This window comes from Somniosus microcephalus, chromosome 2 (assembly GCF_052327205.1).
Source record: "Somniosus microcephalus isolate GS21.2 chromosome 2, FLI_Smic_1.0, whole genome shotgun sequence".
Lineage (NCBI taxonomy): Eukaryota > Metazoa > Chordata > Chondrichthyes > Squaliformes > Somniosidae > Somniosus > Somniosus microcephalus.
Genome location: NC_140988.1, coordinates 100,744,855 through 100,768,754, shown reverse-complemented (window position 1 = coordinate 100,768,754; position 23,900 = coordinate 100,744,855). Strand labels below are relative to the sequence as shown.

Genomic DNA, 23,900 nt, shown 5'->3' with positions numbered 1-23,900 from the left:
GCCGGCGGGCTTTACTTTCCAGCCGCCTTGTAGTTGCGCCAAACATACGGACTCAGCCATAGATTTGTCTCGTCTCCTTTTCACCAACTTGTTTCATTTAATATTTTGCTAAAACAAACCTCTTCAAGCCACGTTGTTGCTGCAGGATGCGAGGCTGAATGTTTCCAGCTGACGACAGCCGGCGGAGCCTTGAGCCCACGCTGAAAAGGCACAGACTGACTGCTGTGGGGCAATTCCAGAGGGTTCTCTGATTTTAAAGGCGGACTTTGATAAAGTTGTACTAAACAAACAAAAAAAAGTATAACCTTAAAAAAAAACACATACTTAATTTAAGGTACGAAAGGCCATTTACTAAGAATTATTTGAAACGGCTGATTTGTTGCAATCCTTATAATTCAATATCCCTAGCTATGTTTAGGAGCTACTGATGGCGTTGGTAATGTAACCAACATCCAAACGATCAGTCCCGCCGTTTTCAGGGAGGCGTCAATTAATTCAAGAGTCCTTCAACCAAAGTATCCTTCCTTAATCGCACTTTTCATTACGGATTTTCACGGCACATAATGGCTCCACTCAATGCACTGCATATAACAGCCCCGAATTCGTGGTATTATATGGGTTTGTAAAGCTAAATAGAAAGGAATATTAAATTATTTACTTAAATGCATTGACAATGTGAACTCCATATGATTTAAAGGTGTGCTGGCTCTGGAACTGTTACCATATTGCTATGAAAACGTTATCGGCACAAATCCTGTGAAAGCAGTCTTCTTAGCATGAATAATTAAAGGCGACCGTATCAGAAGCTGTAATTGAAGAGCCTTGCCACCCTTTAGCACGATGTTGGTTTTTTTGAGTCCATCAGCACTTCCTTGAGGGTGCATTAAATAGAAATTGGCAGGCCGCTAGAACAGGATTCTGTACAGAGAGAATGAGTGAGGGAGACAGAAACAGAAAGAGCGCTCCATCTTGAGAGCCACTTGAAAGCCCTCAATGAATTGAACTGCATTCACTCTTTACCACCTCTCATCATACTTCAACTAATGAGCCTGGGGAGGAGGAGGTCTGCTCCCTGACAATAAATACATTATGAGAGGCTGGACTTTCTCTTTGGTTGCTCCACAACATGTTTGTTTAGCTTACCCTGTGTTTATGGTGTGTATTATAGCAGGGAGGAGCAGCACCTTTATCTGCGAGGTCTTAGGAAAAGCACACAAATCCAGAGGGGGGTGAGATTGAGCTAAAATGTAAATAAGACAGCCGGTCCCCACACACACTTTATTCAGACTGGACAGGTGATGACATTGCTGCAATATTTTAACATAATAGTGGTAAGTGTTGGTACCTTTTATTGGCATGGTCCTACTCAATAATCTAAGGTGCCAAATAGCACTGGACTATTTTTTGACCAATAATTAAGGGAAATTTACTGCCATTTATCAGTGTTTTGTTAGCAATTATTTTAAAGACAGCATAATATTTTTGCCCTATCTTGGTTGCAGTTCAGAAAGATTACAATTGTCTTTTATTGAAATTACTTTGGCCTTCTAGCAGATGAAAGATCATGTTGTATACAAAGCAGTTTAATGTGCTAATATGATTCTTAAAAGGATATACTGATTTGGGTTATATTACCACATTAAAACTCCTTTTGTTTTGTAGCTGTTTCATTAAATATGAAGGACCTGGGAAAGGAAAATGAGGTAACTAAATGGCTGCTAAAATCTAACCTTTCTTCATCAATACTGGGGTGCTAGTTTTTGATGGCTAAAACTTCTAGTTGTTTTACCAGTTTAACCGTTTAATGTATACTTGTCTACTTTTTATGTATGTTTGAATAACCAAGGCAAATGTGAGTACAGAGTAGTATTACATCAGAAGCATGCACTGTGTGATTATTTTGTTAATTGCGTATAACATTGTTTTTCCCATTTTCTTTGGATGAAGCTAATCTGCAAAATTTAATGAATTGTTAGCTTTTTTGTGACGTGTCAGAATTTAGTTTTTTAAAATAAGCATCTTGCAACTTTTCTGTTGTGATTCAAGAGAATTTTTTTCTTTAACACTTTTATAGTTTGGGGATTTTACATGTTTTAGTTTCATCAAAGCTGTGGTGCTCTGTATGACTGCTACTACATTTTTTGAAAAAGTATCTTTGGAAAAACAAATTGCAATCCTGATCTAATTGTTTATAAGTACTGTAGCATTCCTACAGCTTTAATTTTTAGCAATGTGTGGTTTGCTAATATGGGTGCATTATATTATGGTCGTTCATCATTTTGACCTTCATTAGTGTTGACACAAGTGTGTGGTACATTGTGCTACTTCATGATTCATGTACCTATCTATATTAGCAGCAGTGAGATTTAAGCCAGTTAAAACAATTGAGAGGACTCTATAATACATACTGAATATTGATTTTATTCACATTTTACTTATATTTATATATTTTTCTGTATCTGAAATGTGTATTCTGTGTTCAAAAAACAGATACAGACTCTGTTCTAAGTGTCCTGACCAGAGCAGCATCTGATTGAAGATTGGAAATTCTTCAATGTAATGTAATAATCTCTGGGCAATTATAACACAGCTTAAATGTATACTCAGATCAACCATTCCAGTCCATTTTTTCTCCAATATGATGATCAGCTGGCACAAAGAATACCATTAGTATGAAACACTTTGAGCTGTACAGTGCCAACAGACAAGCACATTGATGTAAACTGATGATTGTTTCACATGATGGTGACAGCTTTCGTACTGGGATGAATAGTGCACATTTCATTTTTGTAACTGGGCAAACCAGACAAATTCAGAACATTATGATACAACAAACAATAAAGTTAAGACTAGTGAAGTCATTTTAATGATTTAAATATTTTTGAGCTTGTTGCTGAAGCTTTGATATTTGAAATTTGTGAGAGAAAAATATGATTGATTTAGTTTGCCAACAATTCAACTAAATTTAAAGAAAATGTGAAGGCTTTTAGATACATACATTAAATGTTGAGGTTCTGTCAAGCCTAGCAATTTTGGGGTTGATAAAGTTCCTACTCATTTCAAATAAAACTTCACTTCTAACCAGTCAACTACTATAAAATAATCTGTGCACCAAAAAGCAGTGTTTTTAGTTGGAGAAATGGTACCTAGTTCTAAATTTAAGCAGTAGTACTTTTCAAATTGTTAATTGTAATAAAACATGACTATCTTGAAAAATACAAAAAAGTTTTGTTGCCAAATCATAGAATAGTTGAAAGGTTGCAATTTATAACCATAATAAATGACCAAAATCTGGATTCATAAATTTGAATTTACAATGGTGCACAACTAAACTTTTAAATTCCATTTGAGAGTGTTACAAATAAAGTCAATAAACTGTTTTCTCAGTGTATAGAGGATATGTGACGAGGAGCTATATGATATCACTTGTATTCCAGGCAGGGACTGATCCAAAAGGTGTCACATACAATCGCTCAGCTTTACATTGTATACTTTGTTTATATCATATCTTGGTCATTTAAATGAGAAAAGATAGATGGAATATCAATTTTAAATGTATAAATTGTATTCACTGTTCACTTTGCAGTGTGGTTCCAGTGACATCACTGTAAAAGCTTTTTCTTAAAGTGCTATCTGTTGTCAATTGTGATATCATCACATGACATGCAATTGGATGACGTGGCAAAGAAATTCATTCTTGAATTTTTTTTATGTTTAGTAATTTTTAAAGATGAGATAATAACTTACTTGGCTTTAACATGTGCATGATTTTAAGGTATGGCGCAGCAGCTGAATATTATCTATACACTGGTTATATAATTACCTGTGTTTTCAGTTTTACTTTTACATGTTGCTGGAGTCTGACCTGCTAATGAATAAAAGGGACAGTGGCAGCATGGATATGAAATTGGCTAAGTGACAGGAAACAGAGAGTAGTGGTGAATGGTTGTTTTTCGGACTGGAGGAAGGTATACAGTGGTGTTTCCCGGGGTCGGTACTAGAACCACTGCTTTTCTTAATGTATATTAATGACTTGGGTGTACAGTGCACAATTTCAAAATTTGCAGATGACACAAAACTTTGAAGTATAGTGAACAGTGTGGAGGATAGTGATAGATCTCAAGAGGACATTGACAGGCTGGTGGAATGGCCAGACGTGACAGATAAAATTTAACGCAGAAAAGTGCGAAGTGATACATTTTGGTTGGAAGAATGTGACGAGGCAATATAAACTAAAGAGTACAATTCTAAAAGGGGTGGAGGAACAGAGAGACAAGGGGTGTATATATGCACAACTCGTTGAAGGTGGCAGGGCAGGTTGAGAAAGCAGTTACAAAACGCATATGGGATCCTGGGTTTTATAAATAGAGGCATAGAGTACAAACGCAAGGAAGTTATGATGAATCTTTATAAAAAACTGGTTCGGCCTCAACTGGAGGATTGTGTCCAATTCTGGGCACTGCACTTCAGGAAGGATGTGAAGGCCTTAGAGAGGGCGCAGAAAAGATTTACAAGAATGGCGACATGACGAAAAGCTTTTTTACGCAGCGAGTGGTTATGATCTGGAACACACTGCCTGAAAGGGTGGTAGAGGCAGATTCAATCATGGCTTTCAAAAGGGAATTGGATAAGTACCTGAAGGAAACAAAAATTCAGTGCTACGGGGAAAGGGCGGGGGAGTGGGACGAGCTGAAGTCCTCTTGCAGAGAGCCGGCATGGGCTCGATGGGCTGAATGGCCTCCTACTGTGCTGTAACCATTCTATGATTCTTTGTCCGTGGACCATGTGCTCTGCAAACTTGCACTGCATTGCCATTTACAGAAAAATAGTATGGGGAGATACTAATGTCTTGACCTGTCACATTAATAAATTCCTGCGCTAGTGATGAAGCTCAAATTGCTGAAGGGAAAGTATAGGCTTGAAAAACAATTATTCAGTGATGCATACAGTATTCCGTTCTCTGCTGGGGCTGGTTAATGGTTTTGGTAGGTGCCTCTGTCTGACAGTTGTAATCCTGTTTACTTTTGCAAGAGAAAATATTTTTCTGGGTAAATTTAACTATCTGGCATGTCTGTCTTAAATGTCCTTTTACTACTGTGCATTAATTTACTGTATGGTATCTGAGTCGTAAATCATACTGTAAGAAGATATTGAACTTTTGCCTTTTGCATTTTGTCTTTAAGGCTGGGAACTTAAAAAAAAATACATATGCCATACAGTGGAATCTTGTTCTGTATGATGGGTTGGAATAAACAAAGCCATCTTAAATAGATTTGCATATAATAGAAATGACTATAGCAGTAATGTGTGAGGAATAATTTGTATCTGGATTAAAACATTACTTTTGCCTTTGTGTGAGTGATACGCATAGCACACCCACTCTAGTAGAACTCTAGTTAAAAAAATTAGATAAGGTAAAATAAGAGGTAGTACCTTGATCAAAAATGATTATTTTAACAAAAAATAAAATAATGGAAAATTTAGATGTACTATTATCATAATCTACAAATTTTCACTTGATATACTTTGGGTACTTCCCTGATATTTGACTCTTATACTGCAGTCATACTATCATTTTTGTGCCCCCGTCAAGTGGACTCTGCTTCAAAGTGACACAAAAATGAGTGTAACACAGGAGTCAGGTCCAATATAACTCTGGAGCTCTGCAGTACCATACTCCTGGAGAGGAGGCTGCTTGGGCAGTGCTGTGTGAGGCCAGGTTTAAAAAATATTGGTGGGGAGCACTTTATAGATTTACAGAGTTTAAAAAAATGTTTTGATAAAGCAGGCACTCTCAAAATGTTAAACAATTTAACAGGTGGGAATGGAGCTTTAGGCATGCGTTTAAAGGCGCATATGCAGAGATTGATGTACAGCCAAGGAGCGTATATCAAGTATTGCCAGCTGCAATTCAATTTCTGTAGCTACCAGTGTTAGACTGATGGTTACAATATTAATGCAGCTTTAAAGTTTTTTTTCCAAAAAGATGAATTTCTGATCTTTGTTCAGTAAAACTTTCAATTGAAAATGTCATGTGATTTTTTTCCAATATTTGTCACAAATGATCCTGATTAAAGCATAATTTCACAACAAATTATTTGATCTGACTGATTTTAACCCAATATATCATAAGTAAAGCCAGGGATGGGAGAAGACCATTCGGCCCATCAAAACTCTTTATAAACGCCTAAATTATAATGCAAGGCACCATTTTGAGAGATTTGCAAATAATTTACACTTATTCACTTGTCTGATTGATTACTCTTCAGGCAAAGTGTCCTTTTTGTTGGAAATTAAATGTTTAATTAAGTGCTGATGAATGCTCGAAAATAACTAGTTTGCTAAATTTTCTAACAGTGTACTCAAGTATTAACTCTTGGCTTTCAACAAGCTATTATGGTCTCTTAAAAAGATGTTTCGCTGAGAACTTAGTTCTGTTAAAAGCCACCTATAAAATTCAGATGGATCATTTTTAAAGTATTTTATATATGCATAACTTTTTTTTCTTTTTTTTTTAAAAACAAACCTTTCTCTTTATGTGAGTCACCAGCTCCATTGGCAACTGCTATATAAATGTTTCCTATGGGAATTCCAATGTTAAAATGTCCACACTTAACTGTTATACTTTTTACACTTCCCTGTAATGTCAGCTGATGGTGAATTAATAGTATCTGAACTGATCACTGACCTGTCATGGCTCCCTGTCACAGATTTGTGTCAAAAGCTGCATCCCTTCTGTGATTTCTCCTATGTTTATCTGGCCTTCTCGTGGTCCATAGCTTGCATCCCTCTCCTACTCAGTTCCTGATCCCATCTTGACTCTGTACTGTTGCCAGCTCCAAAGATTCGTGGCTTTCCACTGCCGTTTCTGGACAACCCCGGCCTGATTGTGTTGGAGTTTCATTCCCCTCTTCAGCTTCCATGACCTGTAGATCATTTCCTCACTCAGGCTCTACTTTAAAATCCGTTTCTGGTCTTCACATAGACAGGCTGGTGGAATGGGCGTTCACATGGCAGATGAAATTCAACGCAGAGAAGTGTGAGGTGATGCATTTTGGTAGGGAGAATGAGGAGAGACCATTAGCACTAAATGGTGCAATTTTAAAGGGGGTGCAATAACAAAGAGACCTGGGGGTGCTTGTGCACAAATTTCTGAAGGTGGCACGACCGGTTAACAAAGCAGTTAATAAAGGATATGGGATCCTGGGAATTATAAATAGAGGCACAGAGTACACAAGCCAGGAAGTTATGCTAAACATATATAAAACACTCGTTCAGACCCAGCTGAAGTGTTGTGTCCAATTCTGGGCACCACACTTTAGGAAGGGCCTGAAGACTTTGGAGAGGGTACAGAAGAGATTCACTGGAATGGTTCCAGGGATGAGGAATTAGTTACGTGCGTAGACTAGAGAAGCTGGGGTTATTCTCCTTGGAGCAGAGGAGGCTAAGAGGAGAACATTAAGAACATAAGAATTAGGAGCAGGAGTATGGCCCTCAAGCCTGTTCCACCATTCAATAAGATCATGGCTGATCTTCAACCTCAACTCCACTTTCCCCCATATCCCTTGATTTCCCTAGAGTCCAAAAATCTATCTATCTCTGCCTTGAATATACTCAATGATTTAGCATCCACAGCCATTTCTGGTGGAGAATTCCAAAGATTCACAACCCTCGTGAGTGAAGAAATACCTCCTCATCTCAGTCTTAAATGGCCGACCCCTTATCCTGTGACTATGCTGTATAGTTCTAGACTCCCTAGCCAGGGGAAACAACCTCTCAGCATCTACCCTGTCAATCCTCCTCAGAATCCTATATGTTTCAATGAGATCACCTCTCATTCTTTTAAACTCCAGAGACTATAGGTCCAATCTACTCAACCTCTCATCCCGGTGATCAATCGAGTGAACCTTCGTTGCACCGCCTCTAAGGCAAGCCAGGCGTGGTCTCACAAAAGCCCTGTGCAATTGTAACAAGACTTCCTCACTCTTGTACTTCAACCCCCTTGCAATAAAGACCAACATGTCATTTGCCTTCCTAATTGCTGGCTGTACCTGAATGCTAACTTTGTGTTTCCTGTACGAGGACACCTAAATCTCTCTGAACACCAACATTTAATAGGTTCTCACCATTTAAATGTTTTTCTGTTTTCCTGTTCTTCCTACCAAAGTGAATAACCTCACATTTCCCCACATTATACTCCTACCTGCCACCTTCTTGCCCACTCACTTAACCTGTCTATATCCCTTTGCAGGCTCTTTGTGTCCTCCTCACAGCTTACTTTCCCACCTAGCTTTGTATCGTCAGCAAACTTGGATATATTGCACTCAGTCCCTTCATCTAATTCATTAATATAGATTGTAAATAGCTGAGGCCCAAGCACTGATCCTTGCGGCACACCACTAGTTACAGCCTGCTAACTGGAAAATGACCCGTTTATCCCTACTCTCTGTTTTCTGTCCATTAACCAATCCTCTATCCATGCTAATATATTACCCACAACCCCATGAGCCATTATCTTGCGTAGCAATCATTTATGTGGTACCTTATCGAATGTCTTTTGGAAATCCAAAAAACTACATCCACTGGTTCCCCTTTATCTACCCTGCTAGTTACATCCTCAAAAACTCTAATAAATTTATTAAACACGATTTCCTTTTCATAAAACCATGCTGACTCTGACTAATCAGGTTATGATTTTCTAAGTGCCCTGTTACCACTTCCTTAATAATGGATTCCAGCATTTTCCCGACGACTGATGTCAGGCTAACTGGTCTGCAGTTCCCTGTTTTCTCTCCCCCTCCTTTCTTAAATAAATTTACTAATATTCCTCTTCTGCAAGCCTGAGTCAGGTTATTGACCTTTTGTATGTCTGGTGGTTTTGTTTGCTGCTAATAATCCGATGCACCATTTCAGTAGCACGTGTAAGTTAGATAAAATTAGTTATAATTTTATATTTCTGCAGACGTAAGCAACTAATTATGTTGAACTGAAACAGTTTATTAGTGGAAATTTTTTTGTCACACTTTAACTACATAATCATTAACAACATAACAGCCTGTCTTATGGATCCTCTGAAATTGAGCACAGCTAACTTGCCAGCAGTAACGGTATATCATCACGCTTGTTATTACATCAAGTTTGAGGCCTTCGTGTGTTTGAAGTTTACAAAAGAGATGTCACAAATAAAACTAGGCATGTGAAGATAGCATTGGAGCTTAGTTTATTGATGCAGGATTGATTTATGCTTAGGATCAAAACCTTTATGTAACTGTTTAAAATGCATTCTTCTTCTCTGAATCACTTAGCCTGTAGAAGGTTAGTGTTTTTTTATGAACCTGTTTTAGGCAACCATTGACTGCTATAACTGAAATGCACTAAAAGATTGGGTAATCTGAAAGTTGTGTTTTCATATTTTTGCAAAAAATAATGTCTTTTAAATAGGTATGTCTATTACCAAACATCATAACACATTAACATGTTTCTATAATTCAGTATTGCTAAGACTTGAATCTGTTACCATGAATTGTGCACTTTTACCAGATCAAAACTAATTTATTTAGTTACAGTTTTTGAAAATTGTTAAAACAGCTTTCTGAAATAATAAAATCTTAGTAACAGAAATTGCTCAAGGAAAATGTGTTTGGTGATGTTTGTAATACATGTTTTCAAGTGGGTTACTTTGCACTGTCTTTGGATTTTCTTTTTAGTAAGTAACTTTTTATTTTAAATCTAAAGTTTTCAGTAAGGCAGCCTCTTTGGTGTAGGGTTCCAGACTTCACTAGTGCTGATGTTTTTCTAGATCTTTCCCTTTCTGCTTTCCTTATTATCTGCAGCTTTTAAGAAGCCTTCATTTTATACTGACCTGCTTGTCAGCTCAGTGAGGGGCTGGGTAGATGGGTTTTAAGCTAGGTTCTGGTGATTGTGAAAAACTTTGATCTATGGCTGTGACTGCTTCAGAGTGATCTGGCTGCTGGGCTGGACACTGTCCATGGCCTTTCACTTCACTATCAGATGTGCACACAAAGGGACATGACATTTTAACAGAAGCATAGCTTATCATTAAGCTGAGACTGCAACAAGTCGCCTCAGAATGTTTTAGTCTAATGATCATGTTTGCATTTCTTTTCACAACTTTCATGAAGTGGCTATATTGCAGTAAACTATGATACAACTTGCATTGTTTAATGAATCATTACAACTACTATAAGTGACATTCCATTCACTGCTAGAGACCATGTTATCAATTTAGTTGAGGAATGTAGGGGGAGTACTCTGTAGATTAGGTTTTAAAGAAACCTAAATATTTGAATTTCCCCTACTCCAGGGACTCCTAATTTTGCCTCTCCTAACTTGGGAGAAGCCACTCAGCTGATGACAGCTACAGATCCCATCAGTGAGCAGCTTCATAAGAAATAACATTAATCTGCATCCTTTTCTATCCTGAACTGATTACTGGTCATGCAAGATGAGGGAAACTGCAGTACCAGCGAAGCACTACTGGTACAGAACTTCCTGAGCTTGGTTCCTGATCAGCATTCGGGATGGTTAAAAGATACTGATCAGCATTTTCATACTGAGCCATTTATTGATATCGGCCAAGTCGCTTTCTGTAAATATGCAAAGTTGAAATTGCTGGTTTCCAGGGTGGAGCAGTAATAAACTAATTGTTCTGATATCTTGTACTAATTGAGAATTTTAAAGAAAAAACACAATTGTTTTACGTTGCTTATGATGGGGTAAATACTCTTTCCTCTCTCCCGTTCCCTAAGATTTACCTTATTTAAGGACTGCAGTGTTACGACATAGAAAAAAGCCACATCATTACTTTGTGGGCTACTTCCAATTTTTGATTTAAATGTCTTAATTTCTTTATGAAACGAATTAATTTTTAAAAATCTGATAGCTCCTCTAATTTACATTTAGTGAAACCCTACTGTTTAAAGATTTGATTCCTAGATTCAGCTGCTATTAATTTTTGGATTGTTTGTAGGAAGTAAAAAAAAGTAGTAGCTTTACTGATGGTGGAATTTGTGAATAAAAAGACACTTTGCTGTAATTTTACAATCAGGCTGTTACATGGGGTGGAATTTGGGATGGAACCATCCCCCACCCACCTAAAAGGCATTCCTACAATTTTTGGTGCCAATGGCTTTATTCCTTAAAAGGAGGATCAGCCAGCCATAATTTTCATTGTAATTTTGCAAAGCATTAATGCAATTTGCATTATTGTGAGAGCTATGGTGTTTAGCAAACCCGCTTCTATATTGTCATTTTTAATAAAGATAGTCCCCCTTTAAACTTCATTTCTTTCAGATTAATTTCAACGCTATTACTTTGACAAGTTACTGTGAGATGTCATAACCTGTATCTTTTCAGCCTGTTAAAAGAAAAGTGAGCTGTTTTGTGGCTCTTTGCCCTCTGTGTATATTTCCGACTGCAGTGTGTTATGCAAGGGACCTGGAAATTCATGACCATTTCATGTGTGTTTTATCACACTTCACATGAAAATTTATGACTGGGTGACTCAGGGATGCTTGAGCTATGTGTTCCAGGGCTTGCCCCAACTGATAACACCCTTGTTGGCGTGAAAGTGTGATGCAGATTATGACAGTTACAACTTTCTGTTTTGTTTAAACTGTCAGTGGATTTCCTGGCTCACTGCTGAAGGCAGTGGTGTGTTTAGCTTGCATGTATTCATTCTAAAATGGAGAGGCTGCACCATACAGGCAGACCTCACCCAAGGCTAATTGATGAGGAGGGTATGGAAGCAAAATTTACTGTTCTGTTGAGTTGTTCTGTATTGTTAGGTGTTCTGAAGGCATCATGTAGTCACAGCCCCTTTCTTGTCAGATTGGGCCCTAGACAGGAGCTGACAATCAAACAGGGTAAAGGCAGGAGCCAGCACTCGGAGGATATTGATTTTTCAGTTATCCCTAAGTAGTTTGTACTATGGATAATGGGTAGTGAAGGCAGGTATGTCATTATCAATGAGCTCCACAACAGTAGCCACAACCTTCCCTCATATTTCCTTCAGCATTGACAGAGAGCATCCAGTGATGGTCAATAAATTGCTCGACCTCTTTGTGACAAGCACATAAAAGAATTCTGAGCATACAGTTTATTTGAAAGTCTGACGGGGTACTGTACATAGTGGGGTGGAATTCATTATTTAATGGTTTGGCAAAGCGGTAAAAAAAACTTTCACAGATGGCAAAATGATTATATTTGGAAGGATGGCAGTTTTGTATTGAATAATAATGCTATGATACTTCTGACCAGAGCAGCATTCGATCTATTGCACCCTACAATGTTTTAACTGCAAAGCGAGAAAATCTGCTTCACTACTAAAAGAGAGATTATTGGTATGTACTCTTTCTTCAGGCACAGGGAGTTATTCTGTGCTATTGTAATACTGCATTTGTCTTGCAATGCTTTAATAATATAAGCATCTCCCCCGCCCCCCCCCCCCCCCCCCCCACCAACTTCAGTGGTAGCACTGCTGCCTCTGAGACCCACCTAAAGACATAGTTTTGTGGCCTGAAATGCAGGCAGCCATCTATTTAATTGCTGACTGTCTTTTCTGAAGCAGTTTTGTGCTCACTGGACTGCATAAAGCTTTCCTTCGTTATTTGGGAAGGTGTAGAGACCAAAAACAAGGTAGTGGACTGGGACTTCCAAGCACTCACACACCAGTCAATTGGCGTCTGTGTGTGGGTAAAACAAAGTGTGGCCTTAATGGCATCTAGGGAGGAGTTTGCAAGTTTGATTCCTGCTGATGGGATAATACTGATTTGGGGGAGGGCAAGAATATAGGATAAAGTTGTTTTAAGTGTTCAGAAAATAAAGTTAGAAACTCTAGTTCAATCTAATGATTTGTGTAAGGTATTAAAATCACTGCTTTTTAGAACATGGTTGTTGGGAAAAAAAAGTACAGGATTTAAATATCAAATGTTACACCAACTGCTGGATTGTGTGCTTAGTCTGTGGTTTTAGAAACAGATGCTGACAATTTTAAAACTTAAACAGACTGAAATGAAACAGAAGCGTAAATGTTTTGAAAAACTTCCTGAAATAACCAATTGCTATAGTTTCTTGTTTAACTTTTTTTTTGATGTGACACAGAACAGAAGTCTGATGTTGGGTCACGACTTTACTGCTAAGAAGCAAAGACGATGGGACTTACATAAATTTGTGATAAATGCTATTTCTTTCTTGTGTATCTTAAGTCTCAGTACAGAAATAACAATGATATACAGTGGTGATATGATATTCAGACCACATTTGTCAAATGCATATTTTCTGGATATAAAAAATAGCTAGTTGCATGTGAGATGAGATGTTTATCAAGTAATATAGCATTAAGAAATTCATTTCTCACAACAATTGCCAATATTTTTCAGGGTTTATGAACACAGTTAGTTCACCAGAAATACTGTTGTATAACTCAACTCTGCAGTTTTTGGCTACTTCCATGTTCCTTGATTGGATTCTTAGCAAGATTAACTAACATCAGTGCGAAGTGGCACAAGCTCCTTCTGATGCATGTGCTTCCTCTCCCATGTTGTGCATGCATGCGTCTGTTGATGTTTTTATCTCTCTTCTCTACCTAGGCCCATCGTAATTCTTTTTCTCTCTTGGTTCCAATTGATTGTGATTTTCCTATTTTCCAGTTACAAGTAAAAAACAATGTTAGAAGTTCAAGAAAGAACAGAGAACCCATATAAACAATTTCTTTGTATGCCAAATATCTGCTGTTTAGATTTCTATATTGTAGTTGCACCATTTTTTAAGTAGTTTTCTTGGTGCCTGCAATATCTAGATCTCAGCTGCAATCAAGGGGTGGATCCATCTCAAAAGGGTTCTCTTGGGATTTCTTACCTTACTGTAGCAAGAAGTATTGTGGCATGGGATAGTGGGACATGAGTTTGTGATTCCCCTTTTATTCCTGCTCAAAGCCTAGGGGAATACATCACATGGAGGTTAAGCGCTTCCCCTGAATAAATTGGAAAGTTGGATCTTGTGTTGTCCAAAATCATTCTCATGCATCTCCTAGTGATTGATGCAGGCAAGTTGCCTGTGGTATGTGTGTCTTTTGAGAACCAAGTAAGCCAGATGAGTAGACAGTCAGCAGTCTAGTTTCCTTGATCATTACAGGACTGAAGAGGCTGAGTCTCTTTTCTCTAGAAAAGAGAAGACTGAGATGTGACCTGATAGATGTCTTTAAACTTACGAAGGGGTTCGAAAGGGTAGATGTAGAGAAGATATTTTCACTTGTGGGGGAGTCCAAAACCAGTGGCCATAAATATAAGATGGTCGCTAATCAAACCAATAAGGAATTCAGGAGAAACTTGATTACTCAGAGTGGTGAAAATGTGGAATTTGCTACCACGTGAAGTGGTTGAAGTGAATAGCATAAGTACTCGAGGGAGAAAGGAAGAGAAGAATGTGTTGATAGGGTGAGATGAAGTAAGGTTAGGAGGAGGCTAGTGTGGAGCATAAACACCAGCATCGACCTGTTGGACCGTATGGCCTGTTTCTGTGCTGTAAATTCTATGTATTTAAAGAACAATTGTCACAGGTCACTCAGTGCTGCACACCATATTTCATTGGACTTCGGGTTGGTTCATGCATTTACAGCTGCATATTTTGCTTCCACTAGCACAAGAAATTACCTTGGATTTGTCAGCATGCTAGTTTTGGGGGTGGGGGAGAATCATTGACGGCTTTAAATGAAGGGATGAAGATAACGCACTGTAGCTTAAAGGGTCAGTGTCTTTTTGGGTGTTAAAGTGATCCAAGATATCCAAGCAGAATTGCAAAGGGAGGAACGTATGGGCTTCATTCCATATTAATTTCCTAGGCTTTCTGTTTGCCAGTCCTGTGGGGATGAAGTCTGTTGTACTAAACTTTAAATAGAAGGAAAACAAAATAAGGAAGGCAAATGGCATGTTGACCTTTATTGCAAGGGGGTTGGAGTATAAGAGTAAGGAAGTCTTGCTACAATTGTACAGGGCCTTGGTGAGATCACACCTGGAGTACTGTGCACAGTTTTGGTCTCCTTATCTAAGGAAGGATATACTTGCCTTGGAGGCGGTGCAACGAAGGTTCACTAGATTGATTCCTGGGATGAGAGGGCTGTCCTATGATGAGAGATTGTGTAGAATGGGCCTATACTCTCTGGAGTTTAGAAGAATGAGAGGTGATCTCATTGAAACATACAAGATTCTGAAGGGGATTGACAGGGTAGATGCTGAGAGGTTGTTTCCCCTGGCTAGCGTGTCTAGAACTAGGGAGCATAGTCTCAGGATAAGGGGTAGACAATTTAAGACTGAGATGAGGAGGAATTTCTTCACTCAGAGGGTTGTGAATCTTTGGAATTCTCTACCCCAGAGGGCTGTGAATGCTGAGTCTTTGAGTATATTCAAGGCTGAGATACATAGATTTTTGGACTCTAGGGGAATCAAGGGATATGGAGATCGGGTGGGAAAGTGGAGTTGAGGTCGATGATCAGCCATGTTCTTATTGAATGGCGGAGCAGGCTCGAGGGACCGTATGGCCTACTCCTGCTCTTACTTATGTAAAACACAAAATTCTTACATTTTCACGTCCTTTTTTCCCCGATAGCCATCAGCCGTGGCTCAGTTGGTAGCACTCTCGCCTGAGTCAGAAGGCTGTGGGTTCAAGTCCCACTCCAGAGACTTGAGCACAAAAATCTAGGCTGACACTCCAGTGCAGTACTGAGGGAGCGCTGCACTGTCGGAGGTGCCATCTTTCAGATGAGACATTAAACCGAGGCCCTGTCTGCTCTCTCAGGTGGACATAAAAGATCCCACGGCACTATTTCGAAGGAGAGCAGGGGAGTTATCCCTGGTGTCCTGGCCAATATTTATCCCTCAATCAACATCACTAAAACAGATTATCTGGTCATTATCACATTGCTGTTTGTGAGAGCTTGCTGTGCGAAAATTGGGTGCCGCATTTCCTACATTACAACAGGGACTACACTTCAAAAAGTACTTCATTGGCTGTAAAGCGCTTTGGAACTCTGGTGGTCGTGAAAGACGCTATATAAATGCAAGTCTTTTCTTTTTTATAGCTGATGAAGTGAAAATGAACCCTCTTCCTTTTGTTAAACATTTCAGTCTAGTGCACTTATGAATAGTGAATAATGCACAGGTAGTCATGTTACAACTGTAATACAAAACCAAAATTATGTAAGGACTGTAACTGATTTCAGATGAGTATTTTAGTAGCATGTGTGGCCATTTGCATAAATGGTGACTAAAATCATAGAATGATACATCACAGAAAGAGGCCATTCGGTCCATTGTCCTGGCTGTTTGGTAGAGCTATCCAATTAATCCCATTCCCCTGCTCTTTCCCCATAGCTCTAATATTTTTCCCCTTCAAGTATTTATCCAATTCCCATTTGAATGTTACTATTGAATCTGCTTCCACCACCCTTTCAAGCAGTGCATTCCAGATTGCCACAACTCGCTGTGTTAAAAAAAAATGTCACCTGATTCTTTTGCCAATCACCTTAAATCTCTGTCCTTTGGTTACTGACCCTTCTGCCATTGGAAGCAGTTTCTCCTTATTTACTCTATCAAAACCGCTCATGCTTTTGAACACCTCTAACACATCTCCTCTTAGCCTTCTCTGCTCTAAGGAGAACAACCCCGGATTCTCCATTCTCTCCACATAACTGAAACCCCTCATCCCTGATACCATTCTAGGCAATCTCTTCTGCATCCTCTCCAAGGCCTTGACATCCTTCCGAAAGTGTGGCACCCAGAATTGAACACAATACTCCAGCTGAGGCCTGACCAGTGTTGTATTAAGATTTAGCATAACTTCCTTGCTTTTGTACTCTCTTCCTCTATTAATGAAGCCAAGAATCCCATATGTTTTTTTAGCAGCTTTCTCAACTTGTCCTTCCACCTTCAAAGATTTCTGTACATACACACCCCAGGTCTCTCTGTTCCTGCATCCCCTTTAAAATTGTACCATTTAGTTCATACTGCCTCTCTCATTCTTCCTACCAAAATGTATCACTTTACATTTCTCTGCGTTAAATTTCATGTCATGTGTCTGTCCATTTCACCAGTCTGACTATGTTCTCCTGAAGCCTGTTACTATCCGCCTCATTGTCCCAGTTTTGTATCATCTGCAAACTTCCAGGTCAGTAATGTATATTAAAAAGAGCAGCGGTTCTAATACCGACCCCTGGGGAACACCACTGTATACTTCCCTCCAGTTCACCACTACTCTCTGCTTTCTGTCCTTTAGTCTATTTTGTATCCATGCTGCCACTGTCCCTTTAATCTCATGTCCTTTAATTTTGCTAACAAGTCTATAATGTGATACTTTGTCAAACGCCTTTTGAAAGTCCATATACACATCAACTGCATTACTCTCATCAACCCTCTCTGTTACTTCATCAAAGAACTCAATCAAGTTAGTCAAACATGATTTGCCTTTAACAAATCGTGCTGACTTTTATTTATTACTCCATACTTTTCAAAATGCCAATTAATTTTGTCCCGGATTATTGTCTCTCAAAGTTTCCTCACCACTGATGTTAAGCTGGCTGGCCTGTAGTTGCTGGGTTTATCCCTCCCCTTTTTTAAACAGGGGTGTAACATGTGTAATCCTCCAGTCCCCTGGCACCATCCCCATATACAAGAATAAAAAACAGTTAACGCGTAGCTGCAAGTGTGATAGAAGGATGTAACAAGTGAAACATTCTGATGGCAAAAACATCATGAGCAATTTATGGTTTTTATCAGAAACATAAGCTCATCTGCTGCTGAAACCCTCATCCATACCTTTGTTACCTCTAGACTTGACTATTCCAATACTCTCCTGGCCAGCCTCACATCTTCCACCCTCCATAACTTGAACTCATGCAAAACTCTCCTGCATGTATCCTAACTCAGACGAAGTCCCGTTCACCCATCACCCTTGTGCTTGCCAACTTACATTCGCTCCCGGTGTGGCAACCCCTCAATTTTAAAATTCTCATCCCTGTTTTCAAATTCCTCCAGGGACTCGGCCCTCCCTATCTCTGTAACCTCCTCCAGCCCTACAACCCTCCGAGATCTCTGCGCTCCTCAAATTCTGGCCTCTTGCACATCCCCGATTTTAATCGCTCCACCATTGGCAACCGTGCCTTTAGCTGCCCAGGTCCTAAGTAAGTTCTGTAACTCCCTTCCTAAACCTCTATGCCTCTCTACTTTTCTCTCCACCTTTAAGGCACTCTTTGACCAAGCTTTTGGTCATCTGCTCTAATATCTCCTTGTGTGGCTTGTTGTCAAAGTTTGTTTGATAATTCTTCTGTGAAGTGCATTGGGATGTTTTACTACATTTCAGGCACTATATAAATGCAAGTTGTTGTAATCATGTTGCAATGCATAAATGTAATACCTGTGTGAATATATTTTTTTGGGGGGGGAAGTTACTAATTTTTATTTTAAATAGACAATTAAATTATCTCTCCAAATTAGTGCTTACATATTTTACACTCAAATGATATTTAAATAAGGGAAGTTTGCACCACAGTGAGTTGCACAGTATACATTGTATTTTCCTCTTGCATTGTTGCAGCAATCTTAAGTGCATTCAGTTGCAAATAATAGACTCTTCGGCACATTCAAATATTCTGCAAGTTTCCTTAATCCTACTGCAGCAGTAACAATGACCTGATGAAGGTGTTTCTATTAATTTAATTTCTAAGGCAATAGTTTCTTCTAACAATTGGTTTAAATATTTTTAGGGATATATTTTGTGCTCCTCTTGTTTTGCAGGGCAAAAGAGACTTTTTCCGCTTCCTTGCACATAGTGCTTTTGCATTGAACATTCTCCGGTTAGGCATGGCAAAGTGAAGCCTGCTCTACTTTGTCCCAGTAATGTGCTTTAAATTCCGCCGAAGAAGAACATTTGCTGTTGCACTGATGTGATGTTTCCTTTTGCACATCAGCCATCTTTAGAATTTGCAATCAAATATTGTCACCTTTGTGCTAAGTAGTCTTGCCCATTTGGAACTGAGTCGAACCCAAGCTCATTTCACGTAGAACTCTTAAAACCAGCAGAGGACTGTTAGTCCACTAGTCAGCTGGATTTGAACTGAGATGTGAAAGGACAGTGTTCCAGCTTACTTGCACCACCCAGTTTTATAGCATGTGATTTGTAAATGTTAGTGGTGCTATTTACTCCTATTGACTGAATTGTTAAAACATAGGCCCTGAATTTGCAGTCGGAGGCGTACCTCCGTGGTAAGCCTCCGACCCACAAAATATTTCCGAATTTACTTCCTGGCTTCACAGCTATGGAGAGTTCAGGTCCTGGGCCTCCAGGTGTACATCTGCATAAAAGCCCACAGATCCCAGGGATGCAGGCGGTTCGGAAGCGTCCCTGGGATCATGTGAGCCAAGTCCTCCAATGAGAAAGGAGGATTCCATTGCAGTCATTTTTGAAAGGAATCCCCTAATAACATGCAATGGAATCCCCAAATAAAGAATTTACATAACTCTAATAAAAATAAATGTTCTCATTTTCAAATTTAATTAAGTCAATTCAATACAGCAAATACTATAAAAATTTAATTTTGTGGAAAAATAATTTTAAACTTTTTAATCTGGGCAAACATTTGCATAAAGTAATTTTAAGTGTTTATGCATCATTTTTTATTTTAAATTTTTTAATTTAAGATTTATATTAGCCCTTATGCTGGTGACAGCAGGCCCTGCGCCTGCTTTCACCAGCCATTAGAGTTTCATGAGCATTTGCTGGGCAGTAGTTGGGCAAATAGCTCAACCCTGCGCCATTGAAAGTGATTTCTCAGTCGGTTCGGTAGATCTGTCAAGGCGTACCTTGACAGATTGCAAGTTCCGGGCTTTTGCGCATGCGGAAACCCGGAACTTGTGGGGCCTTTCAGAAGACTTACAACGGCGTACGCTGAGTGTACGCCGTCATCAGGAGTGCAAATTCCGGGCGATTGTCTTTTTACATTATTATATGATATAATATAAAAAGGTGGGGACCTTGCCTCCTTTCTAACCCTGGAATCCATGTCTGCTGTTTATAGTTCAATAGGTACTTTGTGTGTTACTGTGCTCAAAATCTGGAGTGGCATTCAAAGCTGATGTTTCATTTAGGCTGAAAGCCATTGTGTGGATGTTTTTCTTATGTAGAGCTGGATCTAAAAACTTATCAGTGAGGGGGTGACACATCTGCATCAATTCTTAAATTCATCACTATGTTAGATTCTTAAATATCGTGCATCAAATACAAATGGTGGTTCATCTAACCCTAAATATTAATTCTATATAATGAAATTTGCAATTTTCTTATACTTATAGAAGTTTTATGTTGCAAGCTATTAGAGACACACTTTTCTGAATGCACTTACTACAAGCAAACATACATAAAACCAATTTAAAACCAAAATGAAATTCCTAACTTGGCAATTAGGGATCAGCTGGGTAACTGGCGGGTTTAACGCGTGTATTGCTTTCAAAAATCATTAAGGACCTTATTTGTTAAAATGTATTGCAGTATTTGGTCTTACCCCTTTAAATAGATCAGCATTAATACCTTCGTTAGTTCATACAGTGGAAATGTTTCTTTGTCACTACGCTATGAGTTTATTTGAAGTTTAGCTGGCACTCTCTTTAAAGCAGTTGTTTCCAAAATGCGTTTGTGTGTCTAACCATATTGATTTTTGTGTTAATAGAATGCAGCAGCAAGGAGAGTTAGAGTGCAAGCTAAATATAGGTTATTTAGAAGCTTCCTTGTTTAAATTGAATTACTTAATATGGTGGGTTGCACATAAAGTCTTGTGTTATCACTTTCTACCTACTGTCAATTGTTTCTGATGTCTGGATCCTCTTCTGTATGTCACTGTTTATTCATTAATGTTGATTTTTATATTATTTATATTTAGTTGGCATGTCCATATTTAAGTGTAACAATGCCCTCTTAATGAGTAATGTAATAGAAACATAGAAGATAGGAGCAGGAGTAGGCCATTCGGCCCCTCGAGCCTGCTCCTCCATTCAATGAGATCATGGCTGATCATCCAAACTCAGTACCCTGTCCCTGCCTTCTCCCCATATCCCTTGATCCCTTCAGCCTTAAGAAATATATCTAACTCCTTCTTGAATATATTTAATGAATTGGCCTCAACTGCCTTCTGTGGTAGAGAATTCCACAGGTTCAGCACTCTCTGGGTGAAGAAATTCCTCCTCATCTCTGTCCTAAATGGCTTACCCCTTATCCTTAGACTGTGACCACTGGTTCTGGACTCCCCCGCCATTGGGAACATCCTTCCTGCATCTAGTCTGTCTAGTCCTGTTAGGATTTTATAAGTTTCAATGAGAGCCCCTCTCATTCTTCTAAACTCCACCGAGTATAAGCCCAATCGACCCAAATAGTTGAGGCTTGTAATAAGGGAACATCTATAATTATGGGGGATTTTAACTATCATATTAATTGGACAAATCAAATTGGGCAGGGCTGCCTTGAGGATGAGTTCATTGAGTGTATTAGGGATGGGTTTCTTGAGCAGTATGTAATTGAACCGACCAGGGGCAAGCAACCTTCGATCTGGTCCTGTGTAACGAGACAGGATTAATTAAAAATGTCCTAGTAAAGGATCCCCTTGGAATGAGTGACCATAACATGGTTGAATTCCATATTCAATTAGAGGGTGAGAAGGTTGGATCTCAAACAAGCGTGCTAAGCTTGAATAAAGGAGACTATGAAGGTATGAGAGCGGAATTGAGTAGAGTGGATTGGGAAAATAGATTAAAGGGTAAGACGATACATGATCAGTGGTGTACATTTAAGGAGTTATTTTACAACTTCCAAAAAAAAAATATTCCACTGAGAAGAAAAGGGTGTAAAAGAAAAGACAGCCATCCGTGGCTAAGTAAAGAAATTAAGGATAGTATTCGACTAAAAACAAGGGCATATAAGGTAGCCAAATCTAGTGGGAGGATAGAGGATTGGGAAAACTTTAAAAGACAGCAAAAAATAACAAAAAGATTGATTAAGAAAGGGAAGATAGATTATGAAAGTAAATTAGCAAAAAATATAAAAACAGATAGTAAGAGTTTTTATAGTTATATAAAAAGAAAAAGGGTGGCTAAAGTAAATGTTGGTCCCTTAGAGGATGAGACCGGGAAATTAATGGTGGGAAATATGGAGATGGCAAAAACACTGAATGAATATTTTGTATCAGTCTTTACAGTAGAGGACACTAAGAATATCCCAACACTGGACAAACAGGGGGCTATAGGGGGGGAGGAGCTAAACACGATCAAAATCACTAAGGAAGTGGTACTCGGTAAAATAATGGGACTCAAGGCGGATAAATCACCTGGACCTGATGGCTTACATCCTAGGGTCTTGAGGGAAGTGACGGTAGGGATTGTGGATGCATTGGTAATAATTTTCCAAAACTCCCTGGACTCAGCAAAGGTCCCGGCAGACTGGAAAACTGCTAATGTAACACCCTTATTTAAAAAGGGCAGTAGACAGAAGGCTGGAAACTATAGACCGGTTAGCCTAACATCTGTGGTAGGTAAAATTTTGGAGTCCATTATTAAGGAGACAGTAACAGGACATTTGGATAATCATAATTTAATAGGACAAAGTCAGCATGGTTTTATGAAGGGGAAGTCATGTTTGACAAATTTGCTGGCGTTCTTTGAGGAAGTAACATATAGGGTGGATAAAGGGGAACCAGTGGACGTAGTGTATTTAGACTTCCAAAAGGCATTTGACAAGGTGCCACACAAAAGATTATTGCTTAAGATAAAAAATCACGGGATTGGGGCTAATATTCTGGCATGGATAGAGGATTGGCTATCTAACAGAAGGCAGAGAGTTGGGATAAATGGTTCATTCTCAGACTGGCAATCAGTAACTAGTGGTGTTCCGCAGGGGTCAGTGCTGGGTCCCCAACTCTTTACAATCTATATTAACGATTTGGAGGAGGGGACCGAGTGTAACATATCAAAATTTGCAGATGATACTAAGATGGGAAGGAAAGTAGTGAGTGAGGAGGACATAAAAAACCTGCAAGGGGACATCGACAGGCTAAGTAAGTGGGCAGAGATTTGGCAGATGGAATACAATACTGGAAAGTGTGAAGTTATGCACTTTGGCAGGAAAAATCGTAGAGCAAGTTATTATCTTAATGGCAAGAAACTGGAAAGTACTGAAGTACAAAGGGATCTGGGGGCCCTGGTGCACAAAACTCAAACTCAAAAGGTTAGTATGCAGGTGCAGCAAGTGATTAAGAAGGCCAATGGAATGTTGGCTTTCATTGCTAGGGGGATAGAATATAAAAGTAGGGAGGTATTGCTTCAGTTGTACAAGGTATTGGTGAGACCGCACCTGGAATACTGCATACAGTTTTGGTGTCCATACTTAAGAAAAGACATACTTGCTCTCGAGTCAGTACAAAGAAGGTTCACTCGGTTAATCCCGGGGATGAGGGGATGGACATATGAGGAGAGGTTGAGTAGATTGGGACTCTACTCATTGGACTTCAGAAGAATGAGAGGCGATCTTATTGAAACATATAAGATTGTGAAGGGGTTGGATCGGGTGGATGCGGGGAGGATGTTCCCGATGATGGGTGAAACTAGAACTAGGGGGCATAGTCTTAGAATAAGGGGCTGCTCTTTCAAAACTGAGATGAGGAGGAACTACTTCACTCAGAGGGTGGTAGGTCCATGGAATATGCTGCCCCAAGAAGCTGTAGAAGCTACATCATTACATAAATTTAAAACAGAAATAGACAGTTTCCTAGAAGTAAAGGGAATTAAGGGTTGCGGGGAGCGGGCAGGAATTTGGACATGAGTCTAGGTTCGGATTGGACATTGCCCTGT

The 23,900-nt window shown here is 39.1% G+C and overlaps 1 protein-coding gene across 2 annotated transcripts in view; it reads left to right on the top strand.

The window, feature by feature from the left end:
• The window catches only part of lrba (LPS-responsive vesicle trafficking, beach and anchor containing), a 991,104-nt gene that overhangs the window by 591,459 nt on the left and 375,745 nt on the right, over positions 1-23,900 (top strand). The gene's annotated exons all lie outside the window — the stretch shown is intronic.